This window comes from Aplidium turbinatum, chromosome 12 (genome assembly GCF_918807975.1).
Source record: "Aplidium turbinatum chromosome 12, kaAplTurb1.1, whole genome shotgun sequence".
NCBI lineage: Eukaryota > Metazoa > Chordata > Ascidiacea > Aplousobranchia > Polyclinidae > Aplidium > Aplidium turbinatum.
In genome coordinates, this window is record NC_137483.1 from 11,724,470 (window position 1) to 11,744,976 (window position 20,507).

The 20,507-nt window shown below is 38.8% G+C and overlaps 1 protein-coding gene across 1 annotated transcript in view; it reads right to left on the minus strand.

The window, feature by feature from the left end:
• LOC145780769 (tuberin-like) overlaps positions 1–7,504 on the minus strand; it is a 31,666-nt gene extending 24,162 nt beyond the window's left edge. The window contains exon 1 of the mRNA XM_082592399.1: positions 7,416–7,504. The gene's annotated coding sequence lies outside the window, so the exon portion shown is untranslated. The remainder of the gene's footprint in view (positions 1–7,415) is intronic.
• Positions 7,505–20,507: the final 13,003 nt, after the last annotated feature.

Genomic DNA, 20,507 nt, shown 5'->3' on the forward strand with positions numbered 1-20,507 from the left:
GAAGACCTACCTTCGCAGCACTCAAACGCAACAACGACTGAACAATTTGGCCGTTATAGGTAGTCATTGCGAATTGGCGGAGAAATTAAACATGGAAGAACTTGTCACGGAGTTTGTTTCCAAGACAACGACACGCAGAAACAAATTTGGATGTGATTAATTTATAGCAAGCCGCATTATAAGGCAGACGTGAACAAATTAAAGTCGACTATATTTCAATATTCAATGTAAGATCACTTTCGCCTTGCATGTAATACTTGTTTTCATTTCTATCTGATCGTTTACATACCGCTGCAGTCTATTTGATTACACATACAAAATTATCTTCTTTTATGTTGATTCGACGTTTCATGACGTAGGCTAAACATGGTTGAATTTACTATTAGATTGAGTCATTTGTTTTAACATTTTCCAACGGTCAGGTTTTCAATTGATTAGCTTATATTGACAATTTTCATAAGATAACTTAGAGCACCCCTAATTTCGTCAAATTTTTAAAAAAAATTACGCCAATGGCGACGTTGAATTATCATAAAATAACGTTAATTGCTCAACCAGGTACAGGTAACATATTAATAGCTCCCTGCGAGAAGATCGCCTCGATTTATGTAAGCTTATAAGCCAACATAATTTCGGCACAATTGGGACACTGCGAGCAACACAAAGTCTGTTTGATGAACTAGTCAGAATCGGTATCATCAGATGCTGTATCAGCTGGACGAGATAACGGAAAGCGAGGCGCAACAAGGAGTAGATGCTTACAATAATTTGACGTCTACTGAAATTAAATCAATGCAAATAGGGTGATATTTTTATAAAAGAATCTCCCAGCTGGGCACGTGTCTAAGCGGCGGCGAAGTAGGAAGTAACCCAAATAAAACATCCAGCAATAGTAAGATTGAATCAATATCCTAGTCTGGTGTAGTCTTAAGAAAATTAGGTTTTTCTTGTAATCTTGTGGTCCTTGCAATCACCTCGGCAATTGCCGACGCTAATTTTGACAAGTGTGGTTAGTCTTTCTCACAAAGACTGCGTTTAGCGTCGCTGCAGCAATTAAGGTTTAATAGGTTGGATGTTTTCTTTCTTGCATCTTGCGATCTTGTGAGCGCTGCTAAACTAAACAAACTTCTTTTATGTTTTCCGTTGCGACTTAAAAAGCGCGTGACTTGTGACCTGTTATCTTTAAAGTGGCGCCTTCGGATTTGCCGCATTTTGATTAGCAAAAGCGATTGTTTTAGTACGTTTTTAGTTTGTATCGGTTATTTTATTGTCATGTTCATTATGCTGTCATATTCACATTCCCTTACGCTGACCAGGAACTGAAAGAGAAAAATCAAATTGCCGACGCAAATTCGGAGAAAAAATCAAACGTGGCTTTCTCTCACCAGGAATTGCCAGCTGTGGCAGTTGATGTAGCAACAACAATGCAGTGAGTACCGCATTTTTTTCCACGCAGCGTTGTTGCGAAATTGCTTTGTTCTGTCGGATACCTAGCGAGAGACATAGCGTAAAACAAGAAGTTGCGCTGCAGTTGGTTGGATAGTCCAGCGTTTAAGAAAAACGGAAATAATTGTAACGAACACTTCATAAGTGTCATGAAAACAGGGTGGGCGAAACATATTTTGCCCACCCTCGTTTCACGGCAGGGTGGGCGTCGCCCACCCGGGCCACCCTATTTCGACGCCTATGGTTGGTAGTATCACTTTTGCTTTTCTGATCTGATTATCTGAAGTTCAGATGATCAGAAGATCTGAACCTTATTCATTTCTGTCACTCAAGCATGACGTCAGGCGCTCAAGCACCTATTTTCATAAAATAAAATTTCGAGCACGCATCAAAAGCACACAAAACTTTTATTTTGGGTGCTGGTTTAGGATCGGCCGCCTTGGTTAGTGACGTCATGAAAATCTGTGACGTCATGCAAAAAAACGCAACTACTTTTAGGAAGGGTGCAAAAATGCGGAATAGAAGTAAAAGCGGAATGACTATTGATTTTTAAATATTTGTAGGCATTATTATTGATCTAGCGCTAACTTAAACTGTTACTATTTTGTACCAATTCTCAGAAATTCATTTTTACAATAAAAATACTTGCTTTATTAACGTAACAACTTTCACGTTTATATGTTATCTACAAAACGAGCAATCGTGGTTCAGTATAAACCGCCCACAGTTTGCTGTGATCGATGAATACTGCCTCCATCAAACATGCTGTAGCTTTCTCATTTCTGCTCGGATTTTAACAATTTTCCTATCGTTGGATGGCATTATGCTTCATCTACCCGAATGGATTAATTGCCAATCTAAAGTAGGGATTATATTTATGTAGCGCTAACTTAAACTTTACTATTTTGTACCAATTCTCAGCAATTCATTTTTTACAATAAAAATACCAAACCAACACAAATTAAAAGAATATGTCTTGCTTTATTCATATGTTAACTTTCACATTTATATCTAATCCACAAAACGAGCAATCGTTGTTCAAACGTAACCGCTCGACGAAGCTTTTTACCAAAACAATGCAAACACAAAGCGATCAGTTTCGAGTGTTCATTACAAGCCGCCCACAGTTTGCTGTGATCAATGAATACTGCCTCCACCAAATATGCTGTAGCTTTCTCATTTCTGCTCGGATTTTAACAATTTTCCTATCGTTGGATGGCATTATGCTTCATCTACCCGAATGGATTAATTGCCAATCTAAAGTAGGCACTATATTTATGTAGCGCTAACTTAAACTTTACTATTTTGTACCAATTCTGAGAAATTCAATTTTTACAATAAAAATACCAAACCAACACAAATTAAAAGAATATGTCTTGCTTTATTCATATGTCAACTTTCACATTTATATCTAATCCACAAAACGAGCAATCGTTGTTCAAACGTAACCGCTCGACGAAGCTTTTTACCAAAACAATGCAAACACAAAGCGATCAGTTTCGAGTGTTCATTACAAGCCGCCCACAGTTTGATGCGATCGGTGAATAGTGCCTCCACCAAATATGCTGTAGCTTTCTCATTTCTGCTCGGATTTTAACAATTTTACTATCGTTGGATGGATTCTTGTTAGAATCCGAGCAGAAATGAGAAAGCTACAGCATATTTGGTGGAGGCACTATTCATCGATCACAGCAAACTGTGGGCGGCTTATGCTGAACCACGATCGAATCGCCTTGAAAAATGCATTGGAAAAAAGCTTCGTCGAGCGGTTACGTTTGAACAACGATTTCTCGTTTTGTAGATAACATATAAACGTGAAAGTTGTTAGGTTAGTAAAGCAAGACATACTCTTTTAATTTGTGTTGGTTTGGTATTTTTATTGTAAAAATTGAATTGCTGAGAATTGGTACAAAATAGTAAAGTTTAAGTTAGCGCTACAAAAATATAGTGCCTACTTTAGATTGGCAATTAATCCATTCGGGTAGATGAAGCATAATGCCATCCAACGATAGGAAAATTGTTAAAATCCGAGCAGAAATGAGAAAGCTACAGCATATTTGGTGAAGGCAGTATTCATCGATCACAGCAAACTGTGGGCGGCTTATACTGAACCACGATCGAATCGCCTTGAAAAATGCATTGGAAAAAAGCTTCGTCGAGCGGTTACGTTTGAACAACGATTGCTCGTTTTGTGGATTAGATATAAATGTGAAAGTTAACATATGAATAAAGCAAGACATATTCTTTTAATTTGTGTTGGTTTGGTATTTTTATTGTAAAAAATGAATTGCTGAGAATTGGTACAAAATAGTAAAGTTTAAGTTAGCGCTACATAAATGTAATGCCTACTTTAGATTGGCAATTAATCCATTCGAGTAGATGAAGCATAATGCCATCCAACGATAGTAAAATTGTTAGAATCCAAGCAGAAATGAGAAAGCTACAGCATATTTGGTGGAGGCAGTATTCATTGATCACAGCAAACTGTGGGCGGCTTATACTGAACCACGATCGAATCGCCTTGAAAAATGCATTGAAAAAAAGCTTCGTCGAGCGGTTACGTTTGAACAACGATTTCTCGTTTTGTAGATAACATATAAACGTAAAAGTTGTTAGGTTAATAAAGCAAGACATACTCTTTTAATTTGTGTTGGTTTGGTATTTTTATTGTAAAAATTGAATTTCTGAGAATTGGTACAAAATAGTAAAGTTTAAGTTAGCGCTACATAAATATAATCCCTACTTTAGATTGGCAATTAATCCATTCGGGTAGATGAAGCATAATGCCATCCAACGATAGGAAAATTGTTGAAATCCGAGCAGAAATGAAAAAGCTACAGCATATTTGGTGGAGGCAGTATTCATCGATCACAGCAAACTGTGGGCGGTTTATACTGAACCACGATTGCTCGTTTTGTAGATAACATATAAACGTGAAAGTTGTTACGTTAATAAAGCAAGTATTTTTATTGTAAAAATGAATTGCTGAGAATTGGTACAAAATAGTAACAGTTTAAGTTAGCGCTAGATCAATAATAATGCCTACAAATATTTAAAAATCAATAGTCATTCCGCTTTTACTTCTATTCCCCATTTTTGCACCCTTCCTAAAAGTAGTTGCGTTTTTTTGCATGACGTCACAGATTTTCGTGACGTCACTAACCAAGGCGGCCGATCCTAAACCAGCACCTTATTTTGTTAGTTGTGAAAATAGTACCGTACTGTGCAGTAATCATCAGAGACACATAAAACTGAGTAACGTCAATGGGTTTAGCATATCTTTAATTTGTATTCATTTAAAAAAATATATAAGTAGCAGCCCTCGAAATTAGCTTCCATCTACGACGGCAAAAACATTGCCGTCGCCAAATCAACAAACCTTGGATTGCGGCGGCAATTGCCGTATGCTTTAATCAAACGAAATTTTATGCGCTTCTTCTTCATCGTGTGTCACACGGCGGTAGCCCAGAGCATCACGCACGCTATTTTATGTGCTGACAATGCTCTTGTGAACTGTAAAAAGTTTGCAACCTTATAAATACTGGCTTAATTGTTACGCAAAAGTTATTCTTTCATCGAATGCTTATTTTTGACCGGTGTCGTTGCGAATATAAAAAGTGGTACAAAATTGGATAAATGGTTCTTCGGCAGTAAAGGAAAGTAATGCTTCCGATCATATGGCATCGAGCGTTCATGAACGGGCAGTTTTGCGTCTTCAAGTATTCCAGTGACGACGCGACAACCTCATCCTCCGATGATTCCGATTCTGACTAGTTCTTTATCCAACAGACTTTGTGTTGCTCGCAGTATCCTAATTGTGCCGAAATTATGTTAGTGTAGCCTACTGTAACGTAAATCGAGGCAATCTTCTCGCAGGGAGCTATTGATTTGTTATCGGTACCTGATTGAGCAATTAACGTTATTTCATGATAATTTAGCGTCGCTAGATGTCGAATTAATGTAAAACAAACGTAAATTTCTTATTGGGCATTGTTGTTACGCAATATAACTCTACTCGCCGGGAAAATTAAATCGATTTGTGCTGACTCGAACGTTGAATCAACCCAAAATTAACTTACTTTCCCTCCCCCCCAATGAGTTATAACGTGAATCACCGTAGCAGCGTGCGTATCGCGTTGATCACTTTATCGCTACTTTTGGTATTATTACATCACAACAAATCAAACCGTGCGGTCGTGATAGACTATTCGATTATTTTTTTCTCTTCTCGTTGAACGTGCTTTGGTGCAACTTTTTCGTAATAAACGTTCGCAGCAATTGCCGAGGCAATTTCAACTTTTGCCGTTTGGCCTCGTCAACGTTTTTGCAAAGTAAAAATATGGTAATTTCGTAGTCTGCGTGAGTGCTCACAGCAAGTAAAATAGTGCGAGGTGAGGTCTTGGTGCGGTGTTTCTGCTGATTAAACTCCTGCTGATTAAACTCTTGCTGCGAGTAAATCAAACAGGAAGAAATTTTGAACAATTTTTGTCCGAATTAAATGCTCATTTTGCGACGGCATTTTTATTGCCGTAGCAGAATGGCCATTATGACGTTTGCGGCGGCATTTACCACGGCAATTGCCGTGTGCCGCCGCTAAATTCGAGGACTGAAGTAGGCCTATAAATAAAATAAACTTTTAAACATTTTCAACACAACAATGTATCCTCATCAGGACTGGCCTAATTTACATCCGCAAATCTTAACAATACAGTGAAACAACAAAAACAAAGCAACATAAAGACTATGTGTAACAAGATAAGCAGATGGTATGTTTTAGGAGTGATTAGTCTACTGTAGAGATGCAGCCAACCCAAAATTTTTATCCGCACACCGCACCGCAACTGACTCGTCTATCCACGCACTGCACCACACACCGCAATTTATCTGGAACTTTGACACTGCACCGCACACCGCAAATTACAAAAATTTTAAAAAGTATTTTAACGCGTTATTTTTTTAGAAAGTCAATTGTAGCAAAAAGCATCCATGGCATATAACTGGTAACCTACCAGTACAGTTGTGCACTAATTGGCTAGGCTAACCAGATCATAATTCTCTATCAGCAATGCATCTGAGTCATTCCATTATAATTCAACAAATGGTGAACACTACCACCTCTTAGATTTTCTTCATTTTTACATATTTAGTACATATTTTAGAATAATATTCATAACTGTTGGAATTTTTTTGATACCTTGTGTCGTTTTCAAGTTATTGCGATTTAAAATTTCACATTTTTGCCACTAGTGGCGCCATTGTGCGTGGGAACATTTTGGGAAAATGCTCTAAAGTCACCATTTCTTGTCCAATTATGATGAACAAAGTGTCTATTCCCATGTTCTCATGGGTGAGGAATTCAATTATGCTATTAAAATATCAAAAAACAATTGCTTGATATGAAAATCTTCATGTTAATTTTAAAAAGTTCCTCAAACTTTAAGGCCCCCCCACTCCCCCATGATTGCATATTTTTTTTTCTGATTGCCTCCATTTTGTAAAGTGATTGTTTAGTTACCAAGAAACTGAAAATCTTTCACTGAACTTTTCTCTAAGTGCTTTTATCACATTGACTGTTAGCATACCCATTGCAAGCTAATAATTGTATTGAGAAAATAAATCAATAGTTTTTTTTCAAGTCTAAACCTTAAACCATTTGACCAGGTTAACACTCACAATAGTATTTCAAAAATTTTCTTAGTATAATTTATGTTGTGGAACCGGTTTTCTTCCTATAGGATTCATCAGCACAACTGGATCGAAACGAAAAAATTACAGAAGATTACTATCAGCACAACTAGCCCAAAAAAAACGCAAATATACATGTTAAATAAATAAAAAAATAAAAGTCACTAAATGTCCAAAACCTTCATATCCTTGCTTTATTCTTTTTCATTTCTTTTTTTTCTTTATAGTATTGCTAAATATACCAAATACAGAAAATATTGTAACAATTTGATACGTTAACTTACTTAAACTGTCCGTACAAGCAGCAGTAAAAAGTAGAATAATTGAGATGAATTTTACAAGTATGATTAAGAAATGCTTATGACGGTGCAATATGGAACAATTTTTCTCTATATGGAACAATTTTCTCCTAATTAATAATTGTATTTAAGCTATTGTGAAGTTAAGAATAACAATTATGACTTCAGAGCCATTATGACTTCACAAAGACATAAAAATGATGTGGTTAACCTCAATTTAAAATAAACAATATCACACAACATCATAAAAATCAATTTATTAAAATATAGAGCTTTTGCCACACATGTGTTGCTTCTTCAGTATAATCTTATTCAAATAGAATTATATTGGAATATTTTCAATCGCTTCAATCTTATTCAAATAGAATTATATTTGAATATTTTCAATAGTTTCTATTTGAATAAGATTATACTGAAGAAGCAACTTGTGTGGCAAAAGCTCTATATTTTAATAAATTGATTTTTATGATGTGGGGTGATATTGTTTATTTTAAATTGAGGTTAACCACATCATTTTTATGTCTTTGTGAAGTCATAATGGCTCTGAAGTCATAATTGTTATCCTTAACTTCACAATAGCTTAAATACAATTATTAGCTTGCAATGGGTATGCTAACAGTTAATGTGATAAAAGCACTTAGAGAAAAGTTCAGTGAAAGATTTTCCGTTTCTTGGTAACTAAACAATCACTTTACAAAATGGAGCTAATCAGAAAAAAAATTATGCAATCATGGGGGAGTGGGAGGACCTTAAAGTTTGAGGAACTTTTTAAAATTAACATGAAGATTTTCATATCAAGCAATTGTTTTTTTGATATTTTAATAGCATACCCGTCAACCGGGGTGACTTTGTTCACCGGGGTGACTTTGATCAGCACTGTTTTAGCTTTGTAATCGCCAATTTGAGTAACTGGACTTCGCTCAAATTCCAAGGATGGGGTCTGAAGTACTTGAGCGAAGTCCAGTTACTCAAATTGGCAGTTACAAAGCTAAAACAGTGCTGATCAAAGTCACCTCGGTGAACAAAGTCACCCCGGTTGACGATAATTGAATTCCTCACCCATGAGAACATGGGAATAGACACTTTGTTCATCATAATTGGACAAGAAATGGTGACTTTAGAGCATTTTTCCAAAATGTTCCCATGCACAATGGCGCCACTAGTGGCAAAAATGTGAAATTTTAAATCGCGATAACTTGAAAACGATACAAGGTATCAAAAAAATTCCAACAGTTATGAATATTATTCTAAAATATGTACTAAATATGTAAAAATGAAGAACATCTAAGAGGTGGTAGTGTAAAATTTCTTTAAAATTTGTTGAATTATAATGGAATGACTCATCTAAGTTCTAAGACATACGGTAATACAAACTAAGACAAATAGAATGTTCTTGGATCCAGTATCAGGAGCCAGGACTTTTGAACACTTTTTGCAAGCAATAATGCAATTTTAATGTCAGTGGCTATATCAGTGGTTCCCAAACTTTTTTGACCGCGACCCAAATCTGAGTTTGGTGAACTTCTCGCGACCCAAGACACAGACAACCCATATATATAAACAATTTTACCACTCCACTGTTTTTGCAATCTTTGCCTGCTATAAACAAGACACAGACAACCAGTTGAAGGGTGGTCTACTGTAGCTCCTCTTGCTCAGAGTCTAAGTAAAAGTGCTAGATTCGTTGCTGAGTCAAACCGGCTTGGCTCCAGTGCCTCTTCTCGGTGCTTAAAAATGCGCTCATTTTTTACATGCGTCGGATGTCTCTTTAACTTGTTCTTTTAAGGATTCGTTTGACAACATTTTACAACACAGCCTACTGTACATAGCGGCTTGCCAGCAGCACCTGGGTTGCAGATAAAAATGAACTTTAAATCAAAAAAAATAGTTTAGAAATCTTAAGTTGTCAACTTAAAGAATAATTTACGTGTACTGTGATTTATTGATGGAAGTGACTTGAATGCCAGTAAAACTGCTTGCCATAATTGATTTTGATAAGAGAAGCCGAATAAAAGCGTGTGATGCTCAATAGAAGAAAAAAAAGTTTATTTATAAATTAATTTACAACAGTCCGATTTTGGCAGATTTAGATCGTCTCTGCACGACCCATTTTCTGACCCTTCGCGACCCATGTTTGGGTCGCGACCAATAGTTTGGGAACCACTGGGCTATATGAACTACACACACAAGAGTAAAACTTATAGCCTGAACTAACTGTTATAGTAACTAATGCGGTAGTTGCGCTAGGCCTATAGCCTGGTAACTGGGAGCTGAGCTTATCAGCTAGGCTATTAACCAAAAACACTCGTACAGCTTCCCTGACAAGCCAACCCCAAAACCCTGTCACCTGCAAGCCATTTGCAATTTGCATTTGCATTATTGCATAGCTTAATAGCTTTCCAGCTTAGGGTTTCCGAAGGAAAAAAAAACGATTCTTGTTTCCAATCTAAATTTGAAGTTTCATAACTGATTTTCTTTAAAAGTTGAAAGTTTACGTTTACAAAAGTTTAATTTCTTGAAAGTTTACGCGGCAAGCGGCGCGGCGCATTTTTTTTTTTCTTTTTTCGGCAAGCGGGGCGGCGCAGCACGTGGCGAAAAAATCAAAAGCGGCCGCGTACGCGGCGCGGCTTGCATCACAAGTCTACTGTACAATTTTTTTACAATGCTTCTAAAAAATTAAAAAGATTCCATTTGAATAAGACCCTTCAATCTGATAATCCGTTAAAGGTAAAACAGGCTGTTAAGGATTCAGATAGTAATAACTATATTTGATTTAATTTTAAAATGCTGTAAGTTGTTCTCTTTAGTTCTTTTGATATTCGATTCCATGGTAACGGCAGCAGTGGCCGATCGAGTTGTTAGAGCGTTGGGCTCACAGTGGAGAGCCTGCATGTTCGACTCCAGCCACCCGCACTTGCTGTTGTTTCTCTGGGCAAGAAACTTTACGATAATTGCCTCTTCCCAGTGATCGATTTCGAGCAACTGGTCACTGGGTGTTACGGCCAATCTCTGTACAAATCAAACGTCATATAAAACCGTTCAAGTCTACTGAATATTACGTCATGGAAATTCCTAAAGCATGTGCCAAAATTGCACCATCGTTCATAAGACCTGTTTGGGCCTGTTTAAACAGGAAATATTACATCAGCTTAAACACCTGTTGGAATGACTTCATAATTGTCTTTCATTTATTGCGTCACAGTTACTTTCTACGTGAATTTGAGATATTGATATCTATTCTGGTCATTCGTAAAATGATTGTTTGAAAGTTGGCCGCACATTTAACTGTTGGCTTAGTGCTTGCTAGCTGGACAAAAGTTCCGTCTTTTATCCAAGTAATCTGTTGTGTAGTGACAGTTTAAGTGGTGTACGCGTTGCACCCCCTCGTTTTTGGTAGCCGTGGGCTAATTTTTACAGAAATACACTGTTTGAAAAGAAGTTCAAGTGTGTGTTTCTTCGGTCATTATATACAGACGAACGGATTAGGGAACTTTATGTTAAAATTTTCCCAAGAAGAGATTATGGTTTACCGCTGTGACCATAAAAAATAAAAGACGATTCTCTGGCTAGTGTTTGTACGGAAGCACAGGCAGCATAAAAAATAAAAGACGAATTTGTTAGCTGGTAGGCCAAGAAGCACTTGAAGGCATAAAAAAAATAAAAGACGATTCTCTGTCTAGTGTTTGGCACAGAAGCACTTGGAAGCAAAGAAATAATAAAAGAAGATCTTATTGGTTGGTAGTCTAAAGAAGCAAAGAAAATTAAAGACATTTCTTCTCGGTAGGCAACTGAAGAACTTTAAGCTAAAAAGTAAAGACATTTCTTCTCAGTTTGGTACAGAAGAAAAATAACTTTGACATTTATTGGCAAGAAAGAAGATTAAAGGCAATCCATCTGTGCTTGAAGATTCAAGTGGAAGAATCCAAGCAAGTTTTGTCGACGTTTGGACTTCACATATTCGTACAGCTACGGTATCGTGCATTTAAATTCTTTTTTGTATTTTTACGGTCTTTGCAGTTAAGTTTTTTATAACTACTGTAATTTTGTGTGTTTGTGTAACTTAATTTTTTAATTGTTAAATTTAGCCCTAACATTTAATATGTCTACACTCGGTGGCGACAGGGACTCGACCGCCGTCGACTCGACTGAGTTTAAGCCTGATGATGTTCTTTGCGGTCGGGCAGGCCATTCTGGGGAGGGACCCATTAACGATGAGGCTAAGTCAGTTCGAGAGGCCCGGCATCTTAGACGGGATATTTTGACTCAAATTGGGAAACTTTCTGTAGCCCTAGGTTCTTTGAGTGATAAGCAGGAACTGTTAATTTTTAGATCTAAGTTATCTACTTTAGAAGAGGAATTACGGCATTTCCATGCTCTTTTGAGTAAAATTGTTAACTCTGCAATCGTGGCAGAACTTCGTGATAGGGTAGATCCCGAATTTAACTCGTTAAAAAATAACTTCGAACAAAAAGAAAGTGAGTTGTCAGATAGGTTGGATGCTGACATACATCCTGAGGATAGCGCCTCAAATGTAAGCACTAGGATGTCTGAGAGCTCGTCACGGATAGTTGCACAAATTAACCTACAGTTAAGACGAGAGGAGCTCCAGATCCAAGCTGAGGCCGAAGCAAGAGCTGCTGAGGCCATCGCAAGAGCTGAAGCCAGGGATATCTAGAGAAGGGGATATGAAGGCTCGCAGCGATTGCCTTATTCTCGTGACACTACCAGGGCGGTAGTTTGTTGTGCTTTAAACATGTGGTTCTTTTTAAAATCGTAGAAAGTTTTGTAGTGCAGCTGGTACAATGAGCTACAGTAAACAGTTAGCAAATGTTACGTAGAGCATATTTAAAGAATACTTGTTTACAAAGACAGTAGAAAAGTTACCAGTAAGCTGTTTTTTTTAACAAAGCCTTTGCAACAGGCTAGATGTAAAGCAAGTATATGAGTAGTTGAATTAACAAGCAACCATGAGCATGCTGTGAATATCCAGACCTGATGCTAATAACGCAATGCAAGTTATCATAACAAGATTTATTAAACTACTATCGGTGGCAATTGTCATTTTACGATAAACACAGATTATTTACGATAAACAAAAGCCCTTCTATTGTCAGACGTAATAAAAGCCTTCGTATCCCCTTCTTTAGATATCCCTGGCTGAAGCCATACGAGCTGAGGCTGCCGCACGAACAGAGGCTGCCGCAAGAGCTGAGGCCATACGAGCTGAGGCCATACGAGCTGAGGCTGCCGCGAGAGCTGAGGCCGACGCGAGAGCTGCTGAGGCCGAAGCGTGAGCTGCTGAGGCCGCCGCGAGAGCCGAAGCTAGAGCTGCTGAGTTCGCACTCAAAGACGCTCAGTTGAGGGCCGAACAACGTAAAGAGGTAGTTTTAGCTGAATATCGTTCTGAGTTGGGCTCCCGGCGTAGCTCTAGAAAGGGCTCTTCTAGGCATTCCAGAAGTGAACATCAATCACAGTTTAATTTACCTAACCTTTTCCACACGCCTGTTCAATCCGTAAGTGGACCTGTACAATCCACATGTTTTCCAGCTGTTTCAGGAGGTCTCGGGGCCGCGGCTAAGGATCTTCCGAAGGCTGTAGAGCCAAGGTCTGCAAATTACAACCGAACTCCTGCCCCAGAGCGTACAGGTCACGGGGCCGCCATTAGCAGTAATGCTTTGCCCCCTTCACAGTTTTCAGCGCCGCTAGTTTTTGATCGCCCAGCTACACGTAATTTGGGTGGTTGTGAGAGGCGTATCGTGTCTCCTGATTTTAACGTATGTGAGGATCGTGATCGGGCTGTGCATGTGACTGAGCCCACTCAGCCCATTAAGGGATATAGCTTGTCTTCTCCCGCTAAATCGAGTTCTCAACAGCAGGATTGCTTTTTTGAATACCAAAATAGTAGGACGTTCTTCGATAAGGCGGCCTTGATTGGTTACGATGGTAATAATATGCCATTTGTCTTCTTTAAAAATCGTGTTATGGCCTTGATGGCAGCTTCGCCCTTTAAGGGAACTCGTTTGACTTTGTTGCAAGCAGCTTGTGTTAGAACAGCTGCACAAACGATTGCTAATTTGGTTTCTGACACTCCTGGTTTGTCAGAGGAAGACAGGATAGAAATGTCGTTAGCTCGCTTGTCCCAACGTTTTGGAGTTCGTGGAGGTCTTTTCGCAGAACCAGAAATTAGAAAGTATCGCTATGGTAGCAAATTGACTTCTATCTCTTCCAGTGATTTGAAAGAGTTTAAAGATGAATTGTCGCAGTGTTTGCTTTACGCGAAAGCTTATGGTCAGCGTGATAAATTAGAAGGACGTTTTGTTTTGGATTTGGCTAAGCGACTCCCGTTTGACGCTAAGCAGCGTTATCTTGACTTTTTAGGTGATCAGTATGGTAGCACTGAGGAACCTACCTTTCAGAGTTTGTTTGATTTTGTAGTACGGGAGGAAACGCGCAAGTCGACTGATTTTAGCATTATGCTAATGGGCGATTCTGGTGAGTCGCAGCATTTTAAAAAGTTTGGCAAAGGAAAATTGCCTTCATGTCCGGTTAGGCAGACGTCGGTAAAACCCCATGATAATGTGATTTCAGGGAGTTCGCAGTACTCGACTGCTGTTGGCGCACCGCGCGGCGGTGTGGCCAGACGTAGTGACATACCGGCATGTTTTTGTTGTTCGTCACGTGGTCAAGTTGAATATCATTTTTTGTCTAATTGTAAAGAATTTTTGCGCTTGACACCTAAAGATCGGAGAGATGTCATTGTGAAAGCTGGCAAATGCTTGAATTGTTTGCGCCAGCATATGGTTAGAGACTGTAATCATGCAAATAACTGTCGTAAGTGTGGACCTACCAACGATAGGAAACACTATTTTCTTCTGCATGATTTTTATGTGACGTCACGTGATTCTCTGGATTTGGTCGGTAAAGATGAGGCTGGTGCCAGAGTTCCTGTGCGTAATGTTAAGATTGGAAATGTTAAAGCAGCCTTTAACCGCGTTACTGCTGCTCGTGTTTTGACTCCAATGACTGGCAAATCGAAGTTGGTGTATTGTCAGCATGATCCTGGTTCGCAGTTGACCTTTGTTTCGAGTGACTTGGAGTGCGAACTTGGTCTTAAACCGTATGATAAAGCGTCGTTTAAAATAGATACTCTGGCTGGTCAGAAACCTACTTGTGCTGACCTTGTTAAACTCAACATCCAGTCGTTAGAGACTGATGAACTGTTTTGTGATATAACCTCGGTGGTTAACCCAGCTTGGGCTGACGATGTTAAAACTTTACCTCATAAACAAGATTTAAGTGGTTTCCGTCATTTTCATGACGTGAATATGTTTCATTTGAATGATTGTAGTACTGTAGATGTACTGATTGGCAATGACAACGCTTATTTGATGTGGGCAAAAGAAGAACGTGTTGGTGAAAATCGCAGTGAACCGCATGCTTTGCTCACTCCTCTCGGTTGGTTGGCTTGTGGTGGTAAGTCACCCTTAGTTGAAAGCGTTGCTAAAGTGTGCAGAGTGCAGACGTCTTCAGAGTCGGATGTCATCTCTGGCTTTCAGCGTAAAATTGAGTCTCGCGATATGGAAATAGCAGACCTGAATAAAGTCATTCAGGATTTGACTTTGCAAAATGAAACCTGTGAATTGTCTCGCAATGATATTTTGGCTAGAGAACTTGTCGAACCGAATATTGAGTTGAAAGGTGGTCGATTTGAGATACCTGTACCGTTGAAGGAAGATATTGATTTACCTAACAATTTTGTGTTTGCGTCAGATAGAGCTGCTGATTTAAAGAAGAAGGCTTTAAAACAATCTGAATTCCGAGGAACTTGTGTAAATGATGTAATGTCTTCTTGTCCTGACTTGTCTGCCTTGTTAAACCCTCTGGCAGATGTCTTGGCTAGATTTCGGCTTGAAAGATTTGGTTTCATGGCTGATGTGTCCAAATACTTTTTTCACATTTTGGACTCTTCAATTCGTAAGCCCAATTTTATTGAACTGCTTACGTACACAGGTAGTGCCGTTCGGATCGTGAACGAACGCCCTTTGGTACCTTTGAGTGACGACCCTAGGGATTTTACTGTCATCACCCCTGCCTCACTTTTGACCCCATACTTAGACCCATACTGTGCTGTTGGGCAACCACATGATCGTGACCAATTAAGAAGGGATTATCGGTTCAATTTGTCACTTTCTCAGCAGTTTTGGAGTAAATGGATCGATTTTTACTTGCCAGGTCTTCAGGGCCGGAAAAAATGGCTAAAAATGGCCGAGAATTTGGAGCCTGGTCAACTTGTAGTGGTAGGTTCTCTCCAAGACATTGGTAAACGTGGGAAGTATCAACTTGGGAGGGTGCATGAGGTAGTTCCACAAATTAGGAAAGGGAAGCCTGTGGTTCGTAGAGCCAAAGTTGCCGTCTGCAACTATGATGAGAGTACGGGGAAAGTGAAAGTAGACTACGTGTTGAGGGATATTTCGTGCCTCGCCCCCGTAAAGAACACCTAAGTGTTAGGGTTTGAGCCTGGTTTTGTCTGCGGTGGCCGATACTTGTCTGAGCCCAGAACAGTCGGTTATTATCGCAACCATTGTATATAGCGTCATTTTTTGCGTGTACCTATGGTACCAATTTCATGTATCGTCGTGTTTATTCTTATTGCTGTTCATTCTTTGCATGCCCTTTGTAGTTACGTATTAACTTAAACGAGAGTGATTCAAACAATTTGTGTATCGTGTGTTTTATTCATTGGCTCACGATTGTCCTTCAATTCTTTTTTAGTTATGCCATGTTAGACTGTCATAACTAGGGGCCGCTATGTTACGGCCAATCTCTGTACAAATCAAACGTCATATAAAACCGTTCAAGTCTACTGAATATTACGTCATGGAAATTCCTAAAGCATGTGCCAAAATTGCACCATCGTTCATAAGACCTGTTTGGGCCTGTTTAAACAGGAAATATTACATCAGCTTAAACACCTGTTGGAATGACTTCATAATTGTCTTTCATTTATTGCGTCACAGTTACTTTCTACGTGAATTTGAGATATTGATATCTATTCTGGTCATTCGTAAAATGCAGGGGCGTATCCTCAATGGAAGCAAGGGAAGCATTGCTTCCCCTGTCAAAATTCAAAAAAGAGAAAATTATATTTTTCAATAAAACGGTTTCGTAATTTCGTGACCTGAATACAAATTAGAACGGTTTCTAACTCCTGTCCCCGTGTAATTTCAGCTCGGTTTTAATTTTAAAAAAGTTGGAAGCTTACGGAAGCAAAGATTCGTATCGCTTCTCTTGCTCTCGTTTTTGCTATACTAAGAAACAAGTGAGAGACTAAGGAAAAAAAGCAGAGCAAAGTTTGCGCGAGTTACGTTTCTTTTAACTAATCCACGGAAGCAATTTTTCAATCGCTTCCCTGGCGCAGGGTTACCAGATTGGCCAAATTCCTCAAATTAGGCTGTTTTGTTAAATTAATTCTTCAAAATGCATAATAATAATGAATATTTCTCAAATATTGTAACCTTACCAGATGAAACCATGTTCACCATTGTTCAATATATGTTCTATACTTGTTTAATACTCGTAATGTGGCGGATTAAAACTCATCCACTACAGTCCTTTTATACTTGCTATGTTTCGGGCTATACTTGCAGAATTATTTTTGTTTCAATTTATTGAAATCCACTAAAAGTCATAAAATCTATGTGCATTTTATTATTTTTAATAGAAACAGGTAAATATATCCATTTTTCCTTTTTGTCTAATGTTTTCCTTATTTTTGGTCTTTTTTTGTATTATTTTAGTTTTTAGACCTTATCATAATCTGGCAACTCTGCTTTGTTGGATATTGCGCCCGTGGGTTGAAATTAAAAAATTTAAAGCGCTGTTATGGTTATAATATCGGCCTTGTAAGCAAAAGTTTGAGCCAAATGTTGGCTTTACACTGCTATCCTGGCTGGATAGACTTTGGCATAAGACAGGATATGTGATGTCTAGGCTAAACTTGACTGAAATAAATTCTGGCTTAAGCTACTACAGCAGTAGTTAGCTGTAGCTGAATTTTTGGTGTTTTCCAATTTTAGCCGCATTTTTTGCCCGTTTGTGTGTAAGAGCTACCTTTAATAAGTTAATAGCTGTTTATCTGCTTATAAATTTTATACAAACATTACCCTAAAAGTGTTTCCAGAAAGCACATTAATCCATTATTTGAGAGTAATTTTGCAAAAAGATTTCCGGGGGGGGGCATGCCCCGGACACCCTTAGCAAACACGTGCCTTCGGCACTCTCTGATTCCCCACGACTTTTATTGCTTCCCTTGCTCAACCAACCAGGATACGCCACTGGTAAAATGATTGTTTGAAAGTTGGCCGCACATTTAACTGTTGGCTTAGTGCTTGCTAGCTGGACAAAAGTTCCGTCTTTTATCCAAGTAATCTGTTGTGTAGTGACAGTTTAAGTGCCCAGTAAACATTGATTGTTGGGGCAACATTGGCAAGAAGTTGGCCGCAACATTGGCAAGATGCAGACGCCAACATTGGCAAGATGTTTTATGCACCATTTGGATGCATCTGGCCAGCGTTGGCGTCTGCATCTTGCCACCGTTGGCTTCTGCATCTTGCCAACATTGGATTATGCATCTTGCCAACGTTGGCTTCTGCATCTTGCCAACATTGGCTTCTGCATCTTGCCAACGGTGGCAAAATGTTTTATGCACCATTTGGATGCATCTGGCCAGCGTTGGCGTCTGCATCTTGCCAACGCTGGCTTCTGCATCTTGCCAACGTTGGCTTCTGCATCTAGCCAACATTGGCTTCTGCATCTTACCAACGTTGGCAAAATGTTTTATGCACCATTTGGATGCATCTGGCCAGCGTTGGCGTCTGCATCTTGCCACCGTTGGCGTCTGCATCTAACCAACGACGACTTCTGCATCTAGCCAACGTTGGCTTCTGTATCTTGCCAACGTTGGCAAAATGTTTTATGCACCATTTTGCTTCATCTTGCCAACGTTGGCATCTGTATCTGGCCAACGTTGGCAAGATGGCTTGTGCACCATTTTGCTTCATCTGGCGCCTAAATTCTGGTTGACTTTTATGCACCATGATGCTGCTTCATCTGATCTATTGACTATTGTGATGCCCGCGCTTTGACCAAGGTTGGCCATGCGAAGCAAGCTGGTGCATAAAACATCTGAACAGCATTGGCATCTACATTTGCCAAACGTCTCTGTACTTAAACCTCGCTCATCACCAAAAGTTTATTGTTGAACCTAGCTAATCCTTGGGCGAAAGAACAGCAGCAACACGGATTTATAAGCAACACTTCTCCCTTTGTGACAAAGCAAAGTAACAGCCGAGCTTCGTATATTTTCACATTTATTAGAAACAAGCCACATCAAATCGTATTGATAGATGGAGATTCATTGCACATCAGCAGCTTTTTCTTGTGTATCTTTATCATTGTGAATTCCTGCGAATGAAACAAAAATATTTAATTCAAGAGGGCTGTTTGGCAACAGTGTAGGAATCATAGGCGTAGCCAGGGGGGCAAAAGGGGCCATGCCCCCCCAAATTTTCAAACTTTGGATTCCGAAGTTGAGCCCTTTGTTGAAAATGCAATAAAGTTTGTAGAAATTTATATCGTTTTCCAAGACATCTGGCTATTAACATCCCCAAGGACTTGTTTTACAGAAAGACAGAAAAACACAAGAAACAGAAATTACAGAAAGACACACAGAAAGACACCAATAAATTTTCCAAATCGTAAATCGCCCAAAATTTACGCGATTTACATTTCTTTGAACTAATTTGTGGAAGCAATTTCAGAATGGCTTACTCTGTTGGGCTTTTGTGTAGTTATTGAGTTTTTGTTTAGCTGTGTTTTTGGTGTTCTCTAATTTAGCCGCAGTTTTTGCCAGTTCGTGTGTAAAAGCTATCTTTAATAAGTTAATAGCTGTTTATCTGCTAATAAATTTCATACAAATATTACCCTAAAAGTGTTTTCAGAAAGCGCTATAATCCATTATTTGAGTGTAATTTTTCAAAAATTGTTCGGGGGAGCATGCCCCCGGACCCCTTAGAATACGCGTGCCTTCGGCACGCTCTAACCCCCGCTACCAGTTTTATTGCTTCAACCCACCAGGATACGCCACTGCACATCAAGTGGCGATGGCTTTAAATCAAACACTTTGTTGTTCTCTTCAATTCATCAAATATTTGGCCCCCCCAAAACATTTTTCTGGCTACGCCACTGTGTAGGATTTTGATCAGTTGTCGTTCAGGATACTACGAAGTTAATTGACAATCTGCAATATCAATGTAATATCCCTCTCTCCAACGTGCGTGACAAAAAACTTATCATTCGATTCTGCGCCACGCAGAGCAATAATCAAGTTCCAATACATTCTAATTGCGTGTACAGTAGTTATTCAACAACTAAAGCAACACATGCGCTGTTGTCTTTCAAACATATAACAAGCTCACCAAAAGTTAGTTTTGCTGTTTTCAGCCACCTTGCCTGTCCTTCCAATTTCGAAATCACTCTGAAACTCTTCATCAATTTGCTGCACGGCAGCAGCTTTGTCGTGCGCCATCACCATGTCTAATCATGAAAGTAAAAAAAGACGTGTTAAATCAGTATATAGATGCCGACATAGCCTACTAACCACCATGTTCGTTGTTCACATCAATGCGAATACACCACTAAAACATTTTCATACATTACTCAATACTCTTCACAATTACATCATACATTAATCAAAAGAACAAAATGGCATAGTTATGACATAATCATTTAGTCGTAGTAAAAACATTTATCCGTACTCACCAAGAACAATCTTTTTCAGATTTTTTTTTAAACAATCAAACGAGTGCTTAGACTTCACAACGTTTTTTTTCCTTTCTTTTTTCTCGACATGCTTTGAACTGTGTTGTGTTCGATAATAATAGTTGGTAATAAGTCCACTGATACAACCGCTTGCATTTTTGCCAACAGCTTGACTTAAATTTGCTATCTGCAAAATGTAAATCGAATGTAATGACAGGGGTTTCATCCATCATATTAAAAAGCTTCAGCACTTGTTAC